Source organism: Salvelinus fontinalis, chromosome 15 (assembly GCF_029448725.1).
Source record: "Salvelinus fontinalis isolate EN_2023a chromosome 15, ASM2944872v1, whole genome shotgun sequence".
NCBI classification, from domain to species: domain Eukaryota; kingdom Metazoa; phylum Chordata; class Actinopteri; order Salmoniformes; family Salmonidae; genus Salvelinus; species Salvelinus fontinalis.
The window spans coordinates 12,921,058-12,941,952 of record NC_074679.1 but is presented as its reverse complement, the minus strand read 5'-3'; the positions used below and the strand labels follow the sequence as shown (position 1 = coordinate 12,941,952).

The 20,895-nt window shown below is 42.9% G+C and overlaps 1 protein-coding gene across 1 annotated transcript in view; it reads right to left on the bottom strand.

Annotated features, from left to right (window-relative positions):
• htr1d (5-hydroxytryptamine (serotonin) receptor 1D, G protein-coupled) overlaps positions 1-1,311 on the bottom strand; it is a 38,650-nt gene extending 37,339 nt beyond the window's left edge. The window contains exon 1 of the mRNA XM_055862736.1: positions 612-1,311. The gene's annotated coding sequence lies outside the window, so the exon portion shown is untranslated. The remainder of the gene's footprint in view (positions 1-611) is intronic.
• Positions 1,312-20,895: the final 19,584 nt, after the last annotated feature.

The following is a 20,895-nucleotide window of genomic DNA, read 5'->3' as shown; positions in this document are numbered from 1 at the left end:
TTGAACTGCCAACCCCTAACCCTATAAACCTAATTCTGCTGATATCTTGTCGGATTTGCTATTGTATATCCCCAAGACACATTTAACGAAACTGTCCAATTTAGACAATACTTCGTCCTTGGGCGAGCCGGGTAAATACAACAACCCTTGGGCAAGTTCCCCCACACGCGCAACCTGCGCAATCTAACACATACTCTCGCGCCAACGGCTACACAATGCCCACCGGACCTACACGACCAACATTTTGTTGAGAAATGTTTTTATGGTAAATTGACTGCACCTCCATATAACTGAATTGAACTCACATATTTAACTGAATGTGTTTTGCGTTGTTTTCTCTTTGAGACAGAATTGGAACACATCTATATAGCCCTGACTACTAACTGATGTGGTTTTACAAAACTGTCACAACTTCATGCAAATTCATGTTTCCTATTTCATTTCTTGAAAAGCTCTATCGTGTAAATTCAAGTAGCTGACCAGATCTTATTTTAGGCACTCGGAATCAGTGTTTATTGAATTACCAGCGCGTAATGGCAACGGAGACCGCACGGCTGCACAATATAGCCTAAAAGGGAAAATGCATTCACAACTGTATATTGTCTACTTACCATGGTTTTCAATTTTGCCACAAGGATAATTTCTTATTTTCGCCCTCATATGAGCAGTGAATGGTAATCTAACAAATGAGTCTCCAGATCCCTACAAAGTTATACGCAAAATGTCCATTACGCACGTCCAATTCAAAAATCGAAAGATTTTGTTGTGCTGAAAGATAACAGCAGGCATCTAAATGTTGCGGTGTTTCCAAAGGTGTCCATACTGCGTTTCACAAGACTTTAGAGTGGTCCCAATGTTTGTAGTTAATGTATAGCGAAGCATCCTCTTTTCCGAAATGAAACCCATTGACAGATATGTCGATATCTTTCCCCTTCAAACCTCAGAAAAAGTAGTATACGAATACTTTCCAATAAAAACACTTCTCGGCTTGAATAAGTCCCCAAACAAACCGACTGAAGCTACACTTTCCAAATTGAGAAATATAGCACCAGTCTCTTCGTTCCGTACTGTTTATTTACCAATAAGAGCTACAGTACATGCCACAGAGTCTACAGCATGAGTTGTCGACGCTCCCACTCGGAAGGGGGATTACCAACCCCTGTGACAATGCGCTGTGGATTGACTCATTGCTCTCGGGTAAATTAGTAATACCTCAACAAGTTTCATGATAAAGTGTATCCATGCAGCCTTGAAGAAAATGATGCATCAAAGTTTGAATGCGTCCATAACATACTGTGCATACTCTGTGTGTGTGCGTTCACTCACAGGTTTGTTCATACTTCTACGTTTGAGTGGCCGAACTCTACACAAACTCGTGACGCTGTCTTTTGCGCCACTGGTGATGATTATATTTTGTTGTATGTTGATGCTGATGTCGGTAGGTCTTTCGGTACTATACCATTACTGGAGGGTATGCTGATAGAGTTGTCAACAAACTGGACTACCATGGTTATAATACATTATTAACCTATGTTACCAATACATATCTTAAATCTTTCAATTTTATCACTTACTATTTGACATTGTAGGCTACTGCAGCCTAAACAGTAACCATGTGGGTGTCAAACCTGACAGGGATGATTGATGACCTGAAACAGCCAATAGGGCATTTTTCACCTCTGGTTGGTGTTGACTTTCATCTTCAGAATATGAATTTGTTTTATTCCTTGTTGAGCTGCACTAAGCGTCTTCCATAGAATCCTATGTTCTCACTGGGTTAGGTCCCTAACTCAGTGCACAGTTCAGGAGTTAGTGATGTTGTCCTGTGATAGCACAGTTTCCATGCAGACTTCAGCACAACAAATATAAATATAGCTTTTTATGTCCCAAGTGGTTGAGCTTTAAAACAGCTTTTTCAAACTTTTCTAAATGATCTGTTCTAAGAAAGAAGAGGCGAGGTATTTCATTAAACACTTGGATCAAAATGGTGTTTTTCCCACCCGGCTTTAGTTTATCTCTAATTGAACCAGTATGAGGTCTGAATGAAAAGCTAATTAATCACCTCTTAATGTCATATAAATGTTAATAAGGGGATCAATTGCATCATTTTGCACCCCTCATCCACAAGCTGGGATTCTGTTTAAAGTGGAAATAAAAAATTGAGAGTCTTCGCTTTCAGTCAGTCCAGTTCCTTCGCTCTCGAGGGAGAAGGGGAACGTGATGGAACTAATACTCGCTTTCAGTCAGTCCACTTCCTTTGCTCCAGAGGGAGACAGGGAACATGAGGGAACTAACACCTCAGAACTTAGCAGACTGGCTTTAGGGAACAATCCAGTCTTTAGAAAGGAGGCAGGAGAAATCAGAGCGTGCTGTGTATTGTGTTGTGTTTATGGGCCATGCTGTGTATTGTGTTGTGTTTATGTGCCATGCTGTGTATTGTGTTGTGTTTATGGGCCATGCTGTGTATTGTGTTGTGTTTATGGGCTATGCTGTGTATTGTGTTGTGTTTATGGGCCATGCTGTGTATTGTGTTGTGTTTATGGGCCATGCTGTGTATTGTGTTGTGTTTATGGGCCATGCTGTGTATCGTGTTGTGTTTATGGGCTATGCTGTGTATTGTGTTGTGTTTATGGGCCATGCTGTGTATTGTGTTGTGTTTATGGGCTATGCTGTGTATTGTGTTGTGTTTATGGGCCATGCTGTGTATTGTGTTGTGTTTATGGGCTATGCTGTGTATTGTGTTGTGTTTATGGGCTATGCTGTGTATTGTGTTGTGTTTATGGGCTATGCTGTGTATAGTTGTGTTTATGGGCCATGCTGTGTATTGTATTGTGTTTATGGGCCATACTGTGTATTGTGTTGTGTTTATGGGCTATGCTGTGTATTGTGTTGTGTTTATGGGCCATGCTGTGTATTGTGTTGTATTTATGGGTCATGCTGTGTATCGTGTTGTGTTTATGGGCCATGCTGTGTATAGTGTTGTGTTTATGGGCCATGCTGTGTATTGTGTTGTGTTTATGGGCCATGCTGTGTATTGTGTTGTGTTTATGGGCCATGCTGTGTATAGTGTTGTGTTTATGGGCCATGCTGTGTATTGTGTTGTGTTTATGGGCCATGCTGTGTATTGTGTTGTGTTTATGGGCCATGCTGTGTATTGTGTTGTGTTTATGGGCCATGCTGTGTATTGTGTTGTGTTTATGGGCCATGCTGTGTATTGTGTTGTGTTTATGGGCTATGCTGTGTATTGTGTTGTGTTTATGGGCCATGCTGTGTATTGTGTTGTGTTTATGGGCCATGCTGTGTATTGTGTTGTGTTTATGGGCCATGCTGTGTATTGTGTTGTGTTTATGGGCTATGCTGTGTATTGTGTTGTGTTTATGGGCCATGCTGTGTATTGTGTTGTGTTTATGGGCTATGCTGTGTATTGTGTTGTGTTTATGGGCCATGCTGTGTATTGTGTTGTGTTTATGGGCTATGCTGTGTATTGTGTTGTGTTTATGGGCTATGCTGTGTATTGTGTTGTGTTTATGGGCTATGCTGTGTATTGTGTTGTGTTTATGGGCCATGCTGTGTATTGTGTTGTGTTTATGGGCCATGCTGTGTATTGTGTTGTGTTTATGGGCTATGCTGTGTATTGTGTTGTGTTTATGGGCCATGCTGTGTATTGTGTTGTGTTTATGGGCTATGCTGTGTATTATGTTGTGTTTATGGGCTATGCTGTGTATTGTGTTGTGTTTATGGGCTATGCTGTGTATAGTTGTGTTTATGGGCCATGCTGTGTATTGTATTGTGTTTATGGGCCATACTGTGTATTGTGTTGTGTTTATGGGCTATGCTGTGTATTGTGTTGTGTTTATGGGCCATGCTGTGTATTGTGTTGTATTTATGGGTCATGCTGTGTATCGTGTTGTGTTTATGGGCCATGCTGTGTATAGTGTTGTGTTTATGGGCCATGCTGTGTATTGTGTTGTGTTTATGGGCCATGCTGTGTATTGTGTTGTGTTTATGGGCCATGCTGTGTATAGTGTTGTGTTTATGGGCCATGCTGTGTATTGTGTTGTGTTTATGGGCCATGCTGTGTATTGTGTTGTGTTTATGGGCCATGCTGTGTATTGTGTTGTGTTTATGGGCCATGCTGTGTATTGTGTTGTGTTTATGGGCCATGCTGTGTATTGTGTTGTGTTTATGGGCTATGCTGTGTATTGTGTTGTGTTTATGGGCCATGCTGTGTATTGTGTTGTGTTTATGGGCCATGCTGTGTATTGTGTTGTGTTTATGGGCCATGCTGTGTATTGTGTTGTGTTTATGGGCTATGCTGTGTATTGTGTTGTGTTTATGGGCCATGCTGTGTATTGTGTTGTGTTTATGGGCTATGCTGTGTATTGTGTTGTGTTTATGGGCCATGCTGTGTATTGTGTTGTGTTTATGGGCTATGCTGTGTATTGTGTTGTGTTTATGGGCTATGCTGTGTATTGTGTTGTGTTTATGGGCTATGCTGTGTATTGTGTTGTGTTTATGGGCCATGCTGTGTATTGTGTTGTGTTTATGGGCCATGCTGTGTATTGTGTTGTGTTTATGGGCTATGCTGTGTATTGTGTTGTGTTTATGGGCTATGCTGTGTATTGTGTTGTGTTTATGGGCCATGCTGTGTTGTTCCTGTATTCATTCACACGTCATATGATAATGGTCTGTGCTCCCCTGATGACCTTTACTAGGTGTCTCTCTCTCCCTAGAACCAGTGCGCTTTCCGTCCTCAACACCACATTTGCTAAATCTTAATTAAGGTGCTAGTTATATACTTAATTACGCCTGACACATCTTTTAGACTGGAGTCTAGAAACCGTGCGGTGTGCGTGTGGTGTGTGAATACTTCATGGCTTCCGATGGGCCATTTATATTGGGCATGAATGTGTTTTGTTCCTTCTGGAGGAAGAATGGAGGTGGAGTCAAGCAATCTCATGCATTTTTTCCTCTGCACTAATTGTTCTGTGCACAATGGAAAGAGGACTTGGAGTGAGACAGCAGCAGATGAACCAGCTGGATAGGAAGTCTCACAGCAGCTTGGGGCTGCCTGCAGTTCTCACTCGCTGAACAGTTGCAAGCTGTAGGCTGGCATTGAATAGAATTGGGCTAGAATTTGGATTAGAGATAAATAAATAAAAAACAGTTACACATCCTCCCTCCGGCCCAACAGTGAAGTCAATGGTGTTCTGCACAGTAATGATAAAGCAGTTATCAGCATGACTGTGTACAGACATCCCCCGTGCTGTGTACTGCTGAGAAACAAAGACCAGTCAATTGAATGGATACCTTTTTTAGTGTTGATGTTTCGTATGGACACTTTTTTTTTTAAAGGTTTCCTGACGTTTTTCCCAAGTATTACACTGCACAACTTTTCTTTGAGTATTAAAACTTTATTTGAGTAACTTTTCTTTGAGCCTGCAGAATCCACTGTGATTTCGAAGTGCAACGGTAAAGGTATGTACCTTAAGTACTTCATGCCAACGATTGGAGACATTCAAATCACATGAAGGTTTTAGGCAGGCGACAAAAGGGGAGATTCCACCAGCTAAAATCAGCTGTTAAGGGTTATCATTTTAAATACATGGATATAATATTTGAAAGGGGAGGGAAGGCCCTATTCTGTCAGACCTAAAGATCATTGTTTGAGAAATCGCAAACGGAAGGCACCACCCTAATAAGCTATGAATCACTGTTTGTGTCATGTAGTGTCAAAAGATTACACAGACGTCTCTCAAAGCAGACAATTTCACTTTGCAGTTTTGTTGACTTTCACTCGAATGCACAACAGATGGGTCATACACTACATGACCAAAAGTATATGGACACCTGCTCGTCAAACATCTCATTCCAAAATCATGGGCATTAATATGGAGTTGGTCCACCATTTGCTGTTATAACAGCCTCCACTCTTCTGGGAAGGCTTTCCACTAGATGTTGTAACATTGCTGGGGGAACTTCCATTCAGACACAAGAGCATTAGTGAAGTCGGGCACTAATACTGGGCAATTAGACCTGACTCGCAGTCGGTGTTCCAATTCATCCCAAAGGTGTTCGATGGGGTTGAGGTCAAGGCTCTGTGCAGGCCAGTCACGTTCTTCCACACCGATCTCGATAAACCATTTCTGTATGGAACTCGCTTTGTGAACGGGAGCATTGCCATGCTGAAATAGGAAAGCGCCTCCCCCAAACTGTTGCCACAAAGTTGGAAGCACAGAATCATGTAGAATGTCATTGTATGCTATAGCGTTGATTACCTTTCACTGGAACTAAGGGGCCTAGCCTGAACCATGAAAACAGCCCCAGACAATTATTCCTCCTCCACCAAACTTTACAGTTGGCACTATGCATTCAGGCAGGTAGCATTCTCCTGGCATGCGCCAAACCCAGATTCGTCCATAGTACAGCCAGATGGTGAAGCGTGATTCATCACTCCAGAGAATGCGTTTCCACTGCTCCAGAGTCCAATAGCGGCGAGCTTTACTCCACTCCAACCGACGCTTGGCATTGCACATGGTGATCTTACGGTTGTGTGCGGCTGCTTGGCCATGGAAACCCATTTCATGAAGTTCCCAACCAACAGTTCTTGGGTTGACCTTGCTTCCAGAGGCAGTTTGGAACTCGGTAGTGAGTGTTGCAACAGAGGGCAGATGATTTTTACACTCTACACCATTCATCACTCGGCGGTGCCGCTCTTTGAGCTTGTGTGACCTACCACTTTGCGGCTGAACCGTCGTTGCTCCTAGATGTTACATGGCTGTGTGCTCGCTTTTATACACCTGTCAGCAACAGGTGTGGCTGAAATAGCTGATTCCACTAATATGAAGGGGTGCCCACATACTTTTGTGTACCTCATATCTCAGAGATCCTATAAAATTATATGGTTCATGACTCTAGTTTTTAAAATGAAATTACATTGACTCGTAGCCCTTTCCTGCAGTCAATGACCAAAAGCTCCCTCTTTGGCCTCATGGGTGGAATGTTATTGTCACGATCGTCTTCTGGTGAAAGAGTGGACCAAGTCGCAGCGTGATATGAATACATCTTCCCTTTTATTTATAACAAAGATGAACACGAAACGAAACACTTTTACAAACTATACAAAACAACAAACGACCGTGAAGCTACAAAACGAAAGTGCACACACAAGCTACTAACGTTTAGACATAGACAATTACCCACAACCACCTAAAGCCTATGGCTGCCTTAAATATGTCTCCCAATCAGAGACAACAATAAACAGTTGTCTCTGATTGAGAACCAAACCAGGCAACCATAGACTTTCCTAAACATCTATACTGAACCCCATACACAATACACACACCCTAAACTAGACAACACACAAACATCCCCCATGTCACACCCTGACCTAACTAAACTAATAAAGAAAATCAATATAACAGAGGCCAGGGTGTGACAGTTATTAATATTTTTCATTATTTCACCATCAATAAAGATACTTATTTTTTACTTGCAAAAATTCTGTGTAATATTTGGATGTAAATTCAAAATTGACTACATTTCAAATTTATCTGACATAGTGCAGATGTCTTATTTTTTTAAGCCCATAACCATGTGTGTGAGGTGTATACTTTTGTTTCAAAGTAGATTTGTTTAAGACTACCAATAATCACTCTGTATGACTACAGCTGCAACAGAGCAGAGTAATAATATGCCCAATCAACATTTTATCCTGTATATATGTAGTTTGAAACTGTGACTGGCGATAGTATCATTGAAAGGAAGTGATATTCTCTTCAAGTAATTCCAGGAAACTTCTCCTCGATGCAGGTGTCTCTCCCTCAGTGGCACAGTCTCTCCATCATGACAGGACTGTTAGGCTACACCAGGGCATGTAGGTGCTGAGTGCCCATAACATGACTGTTAGAGCAGGTCATACAGGTCCTAAGTGCCCATGACGGCACTGAAGTAGGGGTGCTGAAGGTGCTGCAGCGACCCCTGATAAATATAAATGATTTTGCCAAAATTAGGCAATAAAAATAAATATTCCCCCCAAATTATATTAGGGTTGCAAAGGGTCGGAAACTTTCCGGAAATGTGATGCTGTGATGCTCACAGGCAATATGTATTGGAAGAGATTTCTGAATGTTCTTTGCCCAGCATACACCCCTCCAATCAGACATGCTTTATCTACTCATTTGCTGGATGCAGAGTTCAACAGAGTTCAAGTGAAGGTCAAGCAAATCATAGAGAAAGCAGACTATTGCAATCATCTCTGATGGGCGGTCGAATGTTCGTGGGCAAGGAATAATTAACATTATCTCCACCCCTCAACCAGTATTCTACAAGAGCACAGACACAGGGGACAACAGATACACCAGTCTCTACATTGCAGATGAGCTGAAGGCAGTCATCAATGATTTGGACCACAGAAGGTATTTGCACTGGTGAGACAATGCTGCGAACATGAAGGCTGCTTGGTCTAAAGTGGAGGAAGCCTACCCTCACATCACACCCATTGACTGTGCTGCTCATATATTGAATCTGCTCCTCAAGGACATCACGACACAGAAAACAATGGATACACTCTACAAGAGAGCCAAGGAAATGGTTAGGTATGTGTAGTGTCATCAAGTTATAGCAGCAATCTACCTCACCGAGCAAAGTGAGAAGAATAAAAGTACCACATTGAAGATTCCCAGCAACACCCGTTGGGGTGGTGTTGTCATCATCTTGGAGTTTCTCCAAGAAATGGCCATATCACAGTCTGCCGATATGGACAGCCCCATCAAGAGGATCCTCCTGGATTATGTATTTTGGCAGAGAGTGGTAAGCAGCCTGAAACTCCTGAAACGTATAGCAGTAGCCATTGCACGGATTGAGGGAGACAATACCATCCTGTCTGATGTTCAGACTCTGCTTGCAGATGTAAGAGAAGAAATCCGTACTGTCCTGCCCACCTCACTATTGCTCCAAGCAGAGGAAACTGCAGTTCTGAAATACATCAAAAATTGTGAAGACTTCTGCTTGAAGCCCACACAGCGTACATGTTGGACCCCAAGTCTGCTGGCAAGAGTATCCTGTCTGGTGCAGAGATCAACAAGGCCTATGGTGTCATCACTACCGTGTCTCACCACCTTGGCCTGGATGAGGGCAAGGTTCTTGGCAGTCTGGCGAAGTACACTTCCAAGCAAGGGCTTTGGAATGGAGATGCAATATGGCAGTCGTGCCAACATATCTCATCAGCCACCTGGTGGAAGGGACATTGTGGAACTGAAGCTCTTTCCCCAGTTGCCTCCATCATCCTCCAAATCCCACCAACATCAGCCGCCTCAGAGGGCAACTGGTTCTTGTTTGGGAACACACACACCAAAGCATGCAGCATTTGAGGCTTTTTGAGCCTGACAACGAACCATCCTCAACAAGATTGGAAAGTGACAGTGAAGATGAGGCCTCAGCGTCTGATGTTCAAGAGGTGGACATTTAGGAGGTCCAGGGAGAAGACATGGAAGCCTGAGAGGAAGACAACCAAAGCTTTAGTTACTATCATTTTACAGATGTTAAAAACGTTTTTGGGAGATGCGATGGATCATTGGGGATCATTTAATATTCCCTTTCTTTTGTTGTTCAGTGAAATCATCCTATCTGAAGACTCAACTCATTTAATTAAAGTTAAATTCGTAACTAAATTGTTTTTATCATTTGCATTTATGTCTACTTATGATAAGGTAAAATGTTTATGTTTCTCTTTCCATATATGGTAAATATATCCAATGCAAAAAACATCTACGTTTAAATTGTGTTAATATTAATTTGCATATATTCCCGTTAATTCCCATGGAAAGTTTTCACCTCTGAATATTCCCTAAAATGTGCAACCCTACTGCTGTCTAAACAGACATTAATAAAATAATTCAAAATACTACACCAGAAAGCATAATTTAGCTACGTAGAATCAATAGCGTTTAAAAAAAACAGTTGTGGATTAAGTTTTATCACAAGAATTTACAGTCACGAAGACCGCAATTTGGGCAGCATGTGTCCCGGGTGGCGCAGTGGTCTAGGGCACTGCATCGCAGTGCTAGCTGCGCCACCAGAGTCTCTGGGTTCGCGCCCAGGCTCTGTCGCAGCCGGCCGCAACCGGGATGTCCGTGGGGCGACGCACAATTGGCATAGCATCGTCCGGGTTAGGGAGGGTTTGGCCGGTAGGGATATCCTTGTCTCAGTATGTAAAAAGTAATAAAATGTATGCACTCTACTGTAAGTCGCTCTGGATAAGAGCGTCTGCTAAATGACTAAAATGTAAATGTAAAATGTAAATGTGTGCCAAATATAGAACATCTTCTATTGTGGCCAAAGATATACAGTAATGCAAATAATTATTTTGTAACCTCTAACCCTGCCACTTTGACTGTTAAACTCATGGGTACACTAGTAATGTCTGCCAGTCCTGACTTGAATGGGAACTGCGATCTATGGATTATATTTCAATGATTGGTTGCAGCTGTCATTTTGCCTCTCATAAATTGAAATATACAATTGTTAGAAAACAGGCCTACAGTTTGGAAATCAAATGCCTACTGCTGAATAGAGAAGACTGATCTGTCTGGGGGGGAAAAAAATCTCAAACTTTTGAGCAATTCTGAGCGAGCAGTACTGTTTTTCAAAGTAGGCTACCTTATCATGAGATATTGGCAGGAGCGTATTGGCCATCACCCGTGAGTATACTATGCTTCATCTACATCGATTCTAAAATGACTGCCTCGCCTGGTTCACCAACTACTTCTCAGATAGAGTTCAGTGTGTAAAATCGGAGGGCCTGTTGTACGGACCTCTGGCAGTCTCTATGGGGGTGCCACAGGGTTCAAATCTTGGGCCGACTCTTTTCTCTGTATATATCAATGATGTCGCTCTTGCTGCTGGTGATTCTCTGATCCACCTCTATGCAGACGACACCATTCTGTATATATCTGGCCCTTCTTTGGACACTGTTAACAGACCTCCAAACGAGCTACAATGCTGTACAACACTCCTTCCGTGGCCTCCACCTGCTTTTAAATGCTAGTAAAACTAAATGCAATCTCTTCAACCGATTCTTGCCCGCACCCGCCCGCCTGACTAGCATCACTACTCTGGACGGTTCTGACTTAGAATATGTGGACAACTACAAATACCTAGGTGTCTGGTTAGACTGTAAACTCTCCTTCGACTCACATTAAGCATCTCCAGTCCAATATTAAATCCAGAATCGGCTTCCTATTTCGCAACAAAGCCTCCTTCTCTCATGCTGCCAAACATACCCTCGTAAAACTGACTTCCTTGACTTCTGCGATGCCATTTACAAAATAGCTTCCAAAACTCTACTCAGCAAACTGGATGTAGTCTATCACAGTGCCATCCGTTTTGTCACCAAGGCCCCATATACTACCCACCACTGCGACCTGTATGCTCTCGTTGACTGGCCCTCACTACATATTTGTCGCCAAACGCACTGGCTCCAGGTCATCTGTTACGCACGCCTCTATGAAGTGGGAACGCAACACCCTGCTACAACTCAACTCCCCGTAAAGTGAAAGAGGTGTGGGACTGTAGGTGTGAGAAAGGACGACAAAAGGCTGAATTGACCGTTTACTAGGATTTATTTCCTTTACACAGTAATATGGGGAAAAGGTGCTCGACGGAACCAAAACAAAGAAAGTAAATATCAAAGCTCCCCCTCTCCTATCTAACCTGCCTACCCGCTACTTACCTAACTTAGCACCACCTGGTGCCCTAACCAAAATACAGGGGGTTGTCCGCCCAGGTCTTACCTAGACAGTGAATATACTACGGGTATATGTATGCCCGCGGGCCTCTTGCCTAAGCACTCCCTAGGTGCCTTCCCCTTGACCCCTTGGGAACAAATTAAACAGAATATCAAACAATACTCAAACAAACTAATAAACAAAGGACATCAAATAAGCTCTAGCTGAGCAACAATCTCACACGGAACATACCAACTGCTCCCAGCAACAACTAACACAGTAAATACCAACAACCAACATGCTATAACACTCAGCCATCTACCTCCTCTCTCAGCAATGATCTCAGCCTACAATGATCTCTCTCTCTCTTCTGAACAACAGAACATTGGCTTTTATGGCTTCAGGTGGCAATGGTAATTAGAGACAGCTGTATCTTGACGAGGGGGCGGGGTCAGCTCTCCAATTATCAATTGGGGCCGACCAATCAGCTGCTTGGGGAGAATTTCAGGAAGCCATCTCCTGAAACACACACTCAAATACAGACTACAACACAGAAACTGGGGAACGTAACATCATCTGTAAGACTTTGCTAGGTAAAGCCCCGCCTTATCTCAGCTCACTGGTCACCATAGCAACACCCACCCGTAGCACGCGCTCCAGCAGGTATATTTCACTGGTCATCCCCAAAGCCAACACTTACTTTGGCCGCCTTTCCTTCCAGTTCTCTACTGCCAATGACTGGAATGAATTGCAAAAATCACTGAAGCTGGAGTCTTATATCTCCCTCTAACTTTAATCATCAGCTGTCAGAGTAGCTTACCGATCACTGTACCTGTACACAGCCAATCTGTAAATAGCACACCCAACTACCTCATCGCCATATTGTTATTTATCCTCTTGATCTTTTGCAACCCAGTATCTCTGCTTGCACATCATCATCTGCACATCTATAACTCCAGTGTTAATGCTAAATTGTTATTATTTCACATCTGTGCCCTATTTATTGCCTTACCTCCCTACACTTCTACATTTGCACACACTGTACATGCAACCCCTATTAATAGCCTGTCCAACCTTTCTTTCATATCGTCTGAGATCCCCAAATATTGGAAAGCTGCCGCGGTCATCCCCCTCTTCAAAGGGGGAGACACTCTAGAGCCAAACTGTTATAGACCAATATCCATCCTGCCCTGCCTTTCTAAAGTCTTCGAAAGCCAAGTTAACAAACAGATCACTGACCATTTCAAATCCCACCGTACCTTCTCCACTATGCAATCTTGTTTCCGAGCTAGTCATGGGTGCACCTCAGCCACGCTCAAGGTCCTAAACAATATCATAACCACCATCGATAAAATACATTACTGTGCAGCCGTCTTCATCGACCTGGCCAAGGCTTTCGACTCTGTCAATCACCTCATTCTTATTGGCAGACTCAATAGCCTTGGTTTCTTAAATGACTGCCTCGCCTGTTCACCAACTACTTCTCAGATAGAAGTTCTCAGATAGAAGTAGTTGGCCGGGGTAGGGGTAGTCAGTTGGAAAGCATGGCCACCCGTAGAAAAATGCTTATTGAAATTAGCGATTATCGTAGATTTATCGGTGGTGACAGTGTTTCCTAGCCTCAGTGCAGTGGGCAGCTGGGAGGAGGTGCTCTTATTGTCCATGGACTTTACAGTGTCCCAAAACTTTTTGGAATTAGTGCTACAGGATGCAAATTTCTGTTTGAAAAAGCTAGCCTTTGCTTTCCTGAATGACTGTATGTATTGGTTCCTGACTTCCCTGAAAAGTTGCATATCGCGGGGGCTATTCGATGCTAATGCAGTATGCCACAGGATGTTTTTGTGCTGGTCAAGGGAAGTCAAGTCTGGAGTGAACCAAGGGCCATATCTGTTCTTAGTTCTACATTTGTTGAATGGGGCATGCTTATTTAGGTTGGTGAGGAAAGCACTTTTAAAGAGCAACCAGACATCCTCTACTGAGGTCAATATCCTTCCAGGATACCCAGGCCAGGTCGATTAGAAAGGTGTTTAAAGGAGCGTTTGACAATCATGAGGGGTGGTTGTTTGACCACACAGTGTATTTAGATGGCAAGTTGGTCAGGATTATATATATATATATATATATATATATATATATATATATATATATATATATATATATATATATATATATATATATATTAACCTTTATTTAAATAGACAAGTCAGCTAAGAACAAATTCTTATTTACAATGATGGCCTAGGAACAGCGGGTTAACTGCCTTGTTCAGGGGCAGCATGACAGATTCTTACCTTATCAGCTCAGGGATTTGATCTGGCAACCTTTCCGTTACTAGTCTAATGCTCTAACTACTAGGCTACCTGCCGCCCCAGATAACTATGGTTACGGATTTAGGGTTGACCTGGTAGGTTACTTGATAATTTGTGTGAGATTGAGGGCATCTAGCTTAGATTGTAGGTCTGCCGGGGTGTGAAGCATATCCCAGTTTAGGTGACCTGACAGTACGAATTCTGAAGATAGATGGGGGGCAATCAATTCACATATGGTGTCCAGGGCACAGCTGGGGGCTGAGGGGGGTCCATAACAAGCGGCAACGGTGAGAGACTTATTTCTGGAAAGGTGGATTTTTAAAAGTAGAAGCTTGATCGATGTACTTGATCGTTAAATTAAGCTCACTAATTATGTAGTTCGGAACTCCCCTCACTTGGTTATCTACATCTTAATTGAAAGGAAAGAACAAAAACCTGCAGATACATGGCATGAGTTTGACACCCCTGCATTAGGACGTCCACCCACGCAGCCAGCACTATCAATAAACAAGGGATATTGGCCAAATTAGCCACATTTACATGTCCTTAAAAACAACCTAGAACACATTACGAAAACACTGTTCCTTGTGTTTCGATGTGTAGCATATGCAACACTTTACAGACTATTGTTTTATTGGTTTTTACTTTCCTAAGTACAATAACTGTTCAGCTGTCAGAGATTTGAGTACTAAATGCATCAGGGCATTTAGCCTTATGTGTCCACTGTATGATATTAATATTACAGAATAAATATAAAGGAAGAGAAGCCTAGCGAGAGAGAGAGAGAGAGAGAGAGAGAGAGCGAGAGAGCGAGAGAGCGAGAGAGAGAGAGACAGAGAGAGAGACAGAGAGAGCGAGAGAGAGAGAGCGAGAGAGAGCGAGAGAGCGAGAGACAGAGAGAGAGCGAGAGACAGAGAGAGAGCGAGAAACAGACAGACAGACAGACAGACAGACAGACAGACAGACAGAGAGAGAGAGCGAGACAGAGAGAGAGAGAGCGAGAGAGAGAGAGAGCGAGAGAGAGAGAGAGAGAGAGCTATTCTTGTCAGATAAGCTACTGCGTTGGCTATATAGATACAGTGGGGCAAAAAAGTATTTAGTCAGCCACCAATTGTGCAAGTTCTCCCACTTAAAAAGATGAGAGAGGCCTGTAATTTTCATCATAGGTACACTTCAACTATGACAGACAAAATGATAAATTTTTTTCCAGAAAATCACACTGTAGGATTTTTTATGAATTTATTTGCAAATTATTGTGGAAAATAAGTATTTGGTCACCTACAAACAAGCAAGATTTCTGGCTCTCACAGACCTGTAACTTCTTCTTTAAGAGGCTCCTCTGTCCTCCACTTGTTACCTGTATTAATGGCACCTGTTTGAACTTGTTATCAGTATAAAAGACACCTGTCCACAACCTCAAACAGTCACACTCCAAACTCCACTATGGCCAAGATCAACGAGCTGTCAAAGGACACCAGAAACAAAATTGTAGACCTGCACCAGGCTGGGAAGACTGAATCTGCAATAGGTAAGCAGCTTGGTTTGAAGAAATCAACTGTGGGAGCAATTATTAGGAAATGGAAGACATACAAGACCACTGATAATCTCCCTCGATCTGGGGCTCCATGCAAGATCTCACCGTGGGGTCAAAATGATCACAAGAACGGTGAGCAAAAACCACACGGGGGGACCTAGTGAATGACCTGCAGAGAGCTGGGACCAAAGTAACACAGCCTACCATCAGTAACACACTATGCCGCCAGGGACTCAAATCCTGCAGTGCCAGACGTGTCCCCCTGCTTAAGCCAGTACATGTCCAGGCCCGTCTGAAGTTTGCTAGAGAGCATTTGGATGATCCAGAAGAAGATTGCATATGAGAATGCATATGGTCAGATGAAACCAAAATATAACTTTTTGGTAAAAACTCAACTCGTCGTGTTTGGAGAACAAAGAATGCTGAGTTGCATCCAAAGAACACCATACCTACTGTGAAGTATGGGGGTGGAAACATCATGCTTTGGGGCTGTTTTTCTGCAAAGGGACCAGGATGACTGATCCGTGTAAAGGAAAGAATGAATGGGGCCATGTATCGTGAGATTTTCAGAAAACCATCTTCCATCAGCAAGAGCTTTGAAGATGAAACATGGCTGGGTCTTTCAGCATGACAATGATCCCAAACACACAGCCCCCAGCAACGAAGGAGTGGCTTCGTAAGAAGCATTTCAAGGTCCTGGAGTGGCCTAGCCAGTCTCCAGATCTCAACCCCATAGAAAATCTTTGGAGGGAGTTGAAAGTCCGTGTTGCCCAGCAACAGCCCCAAAACATCACTGCTCTAGAGGAGATCTGCATGGAGGAATGGGCCAAAATACCAGCAACAGTGTGTGAAAACCTTGTGAAGACTTACAGAAAATGTTTGACCTCTGTCATTGCCAACAAAGGGTATATAAGTATTGAGATAAACTTTTGTTATTGACCAAATACTTATTTTCCACCATAATTTGCAAATTAATTAATTAAAAATCCTACAATGTGATTTTCTGGATTTTGTTTTCTCATTTTGTCTGTCATAGTTGAAGTGTACCTATGATGAAAATTACAGGCCTCTCTCATCTTTTTAAGTGGGAGAACTTGCACAATTGGTGGCTGACTAAATACTTTTTTGCCCCACTGTATTTGTGCAGAAGGAGGCTAATTTTTATTTTTTTAATCAAAATATGCATAAAAATAAGCATTATATTGTTCGATTTAACCTCTTTCAGCTAGGGGGCAGAATTTTTATATTTGGAAAAATAACGTTCCCAAGATAAACTGACTATTTCTCAGGTGCAGATGCTAGAATATGCATATAATTGACAGATTAGGATAGAAAACACTCTAAAGTTTCCAAAACTGTCAAAATAGTGTCTGTGAGTATAACAGAACTGATTTTGCAGGCGAAAACCTGAGGAAATCCAACCCGGAAGTGCCTTTTATTTGGAAGAATTGCTGTTCCGTATTCTGCCCCTCCTCCATTTAAAGGGGTATCAACCAGATTCCTTTTCCAATGGCTTCCTCGGGCTGTGACCAGGCTTTAGACACAGTTTCAAGCTTTTATTTAGAAAATTTAGCAAAATTTATCAAAATGCGTCAGGTGTCCTTTCAATCAATCAATCAATTTTATTTTATATAGCCCTTCGTACATCAGCTAATATCTCGAAGTGCTGTACAGAAACCCAGCCTAAAACCCCAAAGAGCTAGTAATGCAGGTGTAGAAGCACGGTGGCTAGGAAAAACTCCCTAGAAAGGCCAAAACCTAGGAAGAAACCTAGAGAGGAACCAGGCTATGAGGGGTGGCCAGTCCTCTTCTGGCTGTGCCGGGTGGAGATTATAACAGAACTATGCCAAGATGTTCAAAAATGTTCATAAGTGACAAGCATGGTCAAATAATAATCATGAATAATTTTCAGTTGGCTTTTCATAGCTGATCATTAAGAGTTGAAAAACAACAGGTCTGGGACAGGTGGCGGTTCCATAACCGCAGGCAGAACAGCTGAAACTGGAATAGCAGCAAGGCCAGGCGGACTGGGGACAGCAAGGAGTCACCATGGGCGGCAGTCCCGACGCATGGTCCCAGGGCCCAGGTCCTCCAAGAGAAAGAAAGAGAGAAGGAGAAATTAGAGAGAGCCAAGATTTTCAAAATGTTCATAAATGACAAGCATGGTCAAATAATAATCAGGCATAAATCTCAGTTGGCTTTTCATAGCCGATCATTAAGAGTTGAAAACAGCAGGTCTGGGACAGGTAGGGGTTTCGTAACAGCAGGCAGAACAGTTGAAACTGGAATAGCAGCAAGGCCAGGCGGACTGGGGACAGCAAGGTGTCAGCATGCCCGGTAGTCCTGACGTATGGTCCTAGGGCTCAGGTTCTCAGAGAGAAAGAGAGAACGAGAGAATTAGAGAGAGCATACTTAAATTCACACAGGACACTGGATAAGACAGGAGAAGTACTCCAGGTATAACCAACTGACCCTAGCCCCCCGACACATAAACTACTGCAGCATAAATACTGGAGGCTGAGACAGGAGCGGTCAGGAGACACTGTGGCCCCATCCGAAGAAACCCCGGACAGGGCCAAACAGGAAGGATATAACCCCACCCACTTTGCCAAAGCACAGCCCCCGCACCACTAGAGGGAAAATCCTCAACCACCAACTTACAATCCTGAGACAAGGCCGAGTATAGCCCACAAAGGTCTCCACCACAGCACAAACCAAGGGGGGGGCGCCAACCCAGACAGGAAGATCACATCAGTAACTCAACCCACTCAAGTGACGCACCCCTCCTAGGGACGGCATGAAAGAGCACCAGCAAGCCAGTGACTCAGCCCCTGTAACAGGGTTAGAGGCAGAGAATCCCAGTGGAGAGAGGGGAACCGGCCTGGCAGAGACAGCAAGGGCGGTTCGTTGCTCCAGAGCCTTTCCGTTCACCTTCACACTCCTGGGCCAGACTACACTCAATCATATGACCTACTGAAGAGATAAGTCTTCAGTAAAGACTTAAAGGTTGAGACCGAGTCTGCGTCTCTCACATGGGTAGGCAGACTGTTCCATAAAAATGGAGATCTATAGGAGAAAGCCCTGCCTCCCGCTGTTTGCTTAGAAATTGTAGGGACAATTAGGAGGCCTGCGTCTTGTGACCGTAGCGTACGTATTGGTATGTACGGCAGGACCAACTCGGAAAGATAGGTATGAGCAAGCCCATGTAACGCTTTATAGGTTAACAGTAAAACCTTGAAATCAGCCCTTGCCTTAACAGGAAGCCAGTGTAGGGAAGCTAGCACTGGAGTAATATGATCAAATTTCTTGGTTCTAGTCAGGATTCTAGCAGCCGTATTTAGCACTAACTGAAGTTTATTTAGTGCTTTATCCGGGTAGCCGGAAAGTAAAGCATTGCAGTAGTCTAACCTAGAAGTAACAAATGCATGGATTAATTTTTCTGCATCATTTTTGGACAGAAAATTTCTGATTTTTGCAATGTTACGTAGATGGAAAAAAGCTGTCCTTGAAACAGTCTTGATATGTTCGTCAAAAGAGAGATCAGGGTCAAGAGTAACGCCGAGGTCCTTCACAGTTTTATTTGTAGACGACTTTACAACCACCAAGATGAATTGTCAGATTTAACAGAAGATCTCTTTGTTTCTTGGGACCTAGAACAAGCATCTCTGTTTTGTCCGAGTTTAAAAGTAGAAAGTTTTCAGCCATCCACTTCCTTATGTCTGAAACACAGGCTTCTAGCGAGGGCAATTTTGGGGCTTCACCATGTTTCATTGAAATGTACAGCTGTGTGTCATCCGCATAGCAGTGAAAGTTAACATTATGTTTTCGAATGACATCCCCAAGAGGTAAAATATATAGTGAAAACAATAGTGGTCCTAAAACGGAACCTTGAGGAACACCGAAATGTACAGTTGATTTGTCAGAGGACAGACCATTCACAGAGACAAACTGATATCTTTCCGACAGGTAAGATCTAAACCAGGCCAGAACTTGTCCGTGTAGACCAATTTGGGTTTCCAGTCTCTCCAAAATAATGTGGTGATCGATGGTGTCAAAGGCAGCACTAAGGTCTAGTAGCACGAGGACAGATGCAGAGCCTCGGTCTGACGCCATTAAAATGTCATTTACCACCTTCACAAGTGCAGTCTCAGTGCTATGATGGGGTCTAAAACCAGACTGAAGCATTTCGTATACATTGTTTGTCTTCAGAAAGGCAGTGAGTTGCTGCGCAACAGCTTTTTCAAAAAATTTTGAGAGGAATGGAAGATTCGATATAGGCCGATAGTTTTTTATACTTTCCGGGTCAAGGTTTGGCTTTTTCAAGAGAGGCTTTATCACTGCCACTTTTAGTGAGTTTGGTACACATCCGGTGGATAGAGAGCTGTTTATTATGTTCAACATAGGAGGGCCAAGCACAGGAAGCAGCTCCTTCAGCAGTTTAGTAGGAATAGGATCCAGTATGCAGCTTGAAGGTTTAGAGGCCATGATTATTTTCATCATTGTGTCAAGAGATATAGTACTAAAACACTTAAGTGTCTCTCCCGATCCCAGGCCCTCGCAGAGCTGTGCAGATCCAGGACAGCTAAGCCCTGGAGGAATACGCAGATTCAAAGAGGAGTCCGTAATTTGCTTTCTAATGGTCATGATCTTTTCCTCAAAGAAGTTCATGAATTTATTACTGCTGAAGTGAAAGCCATCCTCTCTTGGGGAATGCTGCTTTTTAGTTAGCTTTGCAACCGTATCAAAAAGAAATTTGGGATTGTGTAATGACGGTCCTCCTCCTCTTCATCCGAAGAGGAGGAGCAGGGATTGAACCAAGGTGCAGCGCGTTGAAATGACATTATGAATTTATTTAACAAGACAAAACGAACTATACTTGAAAATGATACAAAATAACAAAACGAAAGTAGACAGACCTGAATGACGAACTTACATACAACGTGAAGAACGAAATGAACAGGAACAGACTACATGAAATGAACAAACCGTATACAGTCCCGTATGGTGCAAACATAGACACAGACACAGGAGACAACCACCCACAAACAAACAGTGTGAATGCCCTACCTAAATATGACTCTTGATTAGAGGAAAATGCAAACCACCTGCCTCTAATCAAGAGCCATACCAGGCAAACCAAAACCAACATAGAAACGAATAACATAGACTGCCCACCCAAAACACATGCCCTGACCATAAACACATAAAAACAACATAAAACAGGTCAGGACTGTTACAGATTGTTCTTATTTTCCTCGATTAAGTTGGAAAAGTAGGATGATCGAGCAGCAGTGAGGGCTCTTCGGTACTGCACGGTACTGTCTTT